Source organism: Fukomys damarensis, unplaced genomic scaffold (assembly GCF_012274545.1).
Source record: "Fukomys damarensis isolate Sample0158 unplaced genomic scaffold, DMR_v1.0_HiC HiC_scaffold_1, whole genome shotgun sequence".
NCBI lineage: Eukaryota > Metazoa > Chordata > Mammalia > Rodentia > Bathyergidae > Fukomys > Fukomys damarensis.
Window position 1 is genome coordinate 59,356,776 of NW_022900913.1, and position 4,443 is coordinate 59,361,218.

The window sequence follows — 4,443 nt, forward strand, 5'->3', positions numbered from 1 at the left end:
TTTTTTTTTTTGTACTGGGGATTGAACTTGGGTCCTTGCGCTTGCAAGGCAGGCCACCGAACCACTGAGCTAAATCCCCGGCCCTTTCTTGCACTTTTTGTTGAAACTTGAACAGGCCACTGGGACTAATAATGCAAGGTCATGTTTCTGCCAAGAATCCCACTGTGGGCAGCTGCTGATGGTGCTACTAAGGGGAAGTCTATATTTGAGAGTATTTTTCTTTCCTTCTTTTTTTTCCTTTGGTGCCACTAAGGATTGAGCCCAGGGCCTCCCCGCTGAGCTACATGACCAGCTCTTTTTTATTTTGAGACAGGTCTTGTTACTAGGTGTCATGGGTTCCCAATTCTTCCCAGGTTCTTGTCCTGAGCAAAAATTTGGACAAAACACGTGTAAACGGTAGTGAGATTTTAAGCTTATTAGAGGTAAGGAAAGAAGTATGCTGTACAGAGTGAAAGCAGGCCACTGAAAAAGAGAGAGCACACAGTGGCCTAAAGGTTAATGGGTAATGTATTTTTTAATCCCTCCTCCTCAGATCTAGGCCATTTTCTTTTTTCTTTTTATTTTTTTATTGAGTTTATTGGTATAATCTAGGTATACAATACAGTTACATTCATCATTGGGATTCTGTACCTTTACATAATAGGTCTTGATTCTCATTTTTTCCCCTAGTCCTGCCCTCCCTTCACCCCTCCTCCCCTGCCCATTTACAAACACTTTATTTCCATTTTTTCAGTTTCTCATAATTTTTTTCCTCTCCCTTATTACCTTTCCCCCACCCTTTCCACTTTTCCTACATCTTTAGCCCTTTACTTCCTGTTTCACATTATTAATTGTCTCATTAGGATCCTGTGTACTTTTATAGCTTTTCACACCAAAGAAACTATTCGGTATTTCAGTTAAAGAAATCTCTGTATGAACATTAAAAATAGGGAATCCTAAAATAAAACTAAAAAGGAAAGTAAAAGAGAAAAGGCAATGATGTAACATTAAAAATAATCCTTAATTCTGGAGATGAAAATGGTCCCTGAACATATTTAAATTGCTTCTTGCTCTTATAGTCTTATCTTATTCTTTTTTTTCATTATTTAGAGAATATTTTATTAGTCTCTGTAATTAAACCCACATAGATATGACCTTACATATTTAGTAAGATGTGTTACCCCTGCATACATGGAAAAAAAGTTAAAAATAAAAATTAAAAAAATTAACATTTCTAGACCAATATGGCTGACCATTTCTGTACAATGCCAACTCAACACAGTAAATTGGGGTGACTTTTTGCAAAATTGGTAGCATGGTTAAGGTTTCCCAAAATTCAATTTATATATATATATGTGTGTGTGTGTGTGTGTGTGTGTGTGTGTGTGTATATATATATATTTATATAAAAATACTAATAATAGCAGTATGTAATGCATCAATAGCAACAACAGCTTTTCCAGGTTCTGCAGTCATCTGAACAAAATTATAGACATTCAGCACATTCCATTAAACAAAACAAAAAGAAACAAAGAAAAGAATAATATCCAGAAAACAGCAAAGTTCTGTTGCTTTGTGGTACCTGGGACCATTTTTATTTTATTAGCATCTTAATCATCATCTGGAAAGAGAACATTCTAGAGTAATATCATTAAGTGTAGCTCTGATAAAGCATGGTCCCTACTATGTATCATAAAGCAGGTATAAAATATTTTACATTCATAGAGGTATGATACAGTACCGTCCTACATCAATAATACTAGAATCAGTTTTGGTTTGAAATTTACTTTGTCTGCAAATAAGATTCCTGCTCCTGTTTTTTCTTTCTGGGCTCCTGTCACATGGGGAATAGTTTTCTATCTTTTCACTTTCAGTCTATGGGCTTCTTTTTGCACTAGGTGTGTTTCTTGTATACAACATATTGTTGGATTTTGCTTCTTATTCCATTTTGCAAGTCTATTTCTCTTGATTGGTGAGTTGAGCCCATTGACATTGATCATTATAACTGATATGTACTGACTTATTATTGACATGTTATTGGCCTTTTGTTGACTCTCTTTACTTTTTCATCTTCTCCTTTTAATTTCTTGCCTTGCCTATTTGCTTTGCTCTGTTGGGCCTCATGGTGTGGTTGCCTTCATTGTCTTTTTCTAGGATCTTGTTTAGAATTCCTTCTAATGCTGGTTTGGTATTCATGTAGTTTCTCAGGTGTTCTTTGTCGTGGAAGTGTCTTATTTCCCCATCCATTTTGAAAGAGAGTTTTGCAGGATGCATCAGTCCAGGTTGGAGGTTGTTCTCTTTTAATACTTGAAATATCTCATTCCAGGCTCTCCTTGCCCCAAGGGTTTGTGTTGAAAAGTGCTTTGATTCTGATGGGCTTTCCTTTATATGTGATTTGTTTCTTTTCTCTTGCTGCTTATAGTATTTTGTTCTTCTGTTGGGTTTCTGGGATCTTGATTATTATAGGTCTAGGTGTAGTTTTTTTTTTTTTTATTGTAGCTGGTTGGGGTCCTATATGCCTCAGCTATCAGAATGTCAAATTCTTCCCCTCTGTTTGGGAAGTTTTCTGTCATTAATTCTGCAAACAGCTTTTCTAAATCATTTGTATTTTCTCCTGTTACTTCATGGATTCCTATCAGTCTTATGTTATTCTTCTTTGCATCATCTAGGAGTTGTTGGATTGATTTCTCATGATCCCTTACTGTTTTTAAGAGACCTCTCTTTTCATGGTCACTGACTGCAATCTTATCTTCTATATCTGAGAGTCTATCTTCGCATTCTTTTATTCTGTTGTGTACACTTTCTATGGAGTGTTTACTGTCCTGGATATCTGATTGAATCTGTTTTATGGATTCCATTTCTTTCCTATGTTGGGTGTTTGTTTTTTCCATTTCTTTCTTATGCTGAACCTTCATGGCTTCTATCATGGTCCTGAGCTCATCTATTTTTCTGTCAGTTTCTGCTCTAGAGTCTTGAATCATGACTTCCATTTTGCTCACTATCTCTATGGTTATCTGGGAAATTATTTCTGTTTTGAATTTTTCTAGAGCCTGATTGATCTGTTTTGTTACTTCCTGTGCTTTGAGTTCAGGGTGTCCTGGTGGTTCACTATCGGCCTTTTCATCCTCATTTTAAGTCTGCTTTTGTGTCTTGCTTAAGTGTTCTCTCATTTTTATTTTTGTTGTTGGGTTGTCCTTGGTTTAATCTCTGGGTTATCACCCAAATCTTCCTTGTATATTTGCGCCCTAGCTTCTGTGTCTCTAATGACCCACAGACATTCTCATCTTCATAACATCAGAGAAACAGCTCATCAAATCATCTGCAATGCTTTATCCCAACTGATACAATCAGCAACACATTAAGATCAAATTTTTATTTTTGTTGTTGGGTTGTCCTTGGTTTAATCTCTGGGTTATCACCCAAATCTTCCTTGTATATTTGCGCCCTAGCTTCTGTGTCTCTAATGACCCACAGACATTCTCATCTTCATAACATCAGAGAAACAGCTCATCAAATCATCTGCAATGCTTTATCCCAACTGATACAATCAGCAACACATTAAGATCAAGCACAACTTGGACACTGACCACCTGTGGTAGTCACTAGTCTATCATCCTTAAATCATTTGAACTAAATTGAAATCAAGAAGCAGTCCAGAACATGTCTGCAGTGAACAAAATTTCAATATAGTGTGTTTACCATTTAATGGCTCAGAAAGAGCGAGGATGCAGTCCCCTGGTCTCAGCTGATGGCTGAACCCCATGACGCTGACTGACCTTGGGTTGCAAGGCCCAGATTGAGTTTCCCAGCCTTCTGAATGGTTGAACTCCACAACGTTCTATTATAGGTTTCCCACGCCCTTTCTTTAAAGATGTTCAAAGTTGGGAACTCAGAAAAATACCCTTGATGACCACCTCTGCCTCTGCAGAGTGGGTCCAAAGACTGGCACAGACAGGAGGTCTGAGAGTGCTTGCGGGGGTGCTTATGGGGGTTCAGGGCCACCCGCAGGGCTACCTTCCTGGCACTGGAGTGATGGTGTCTGGGTTGGAAGCAGGTGTGGCTCTCCTTCCCATGGTGGATCGGGCTAGGCCATCTTATTAAAAGCCTGCTTGATCTCCCACCAGAAGAATGAAAGATAGCATTTTCTGATTAGTGCCAGGTGCAGGGCTTGTCTTCTGTGCAGGTTCTGTAACTCTGTAATTGACAGGCCACACCCAAATCTCCTACCTCACACTCTCTAAAGCGTTTAATTGCACAGGATGGGCTCTAACTTTTGATCCTCCTGCCTCAGCCTCCCAGGTGTGCACCATGCTTAGATGTTCCTTGGACTTTAGAATGACTATGAATTGCTAGGGTTCCTGTTAATGGTCAGGCTCCGGTACTGGGGTGGAAGCTGAGGTTCTGCCATTTCTAGCAAGTACCTAGGATTGCTGTTGCTAAAGGGACAAGAACCACGGTTATAAA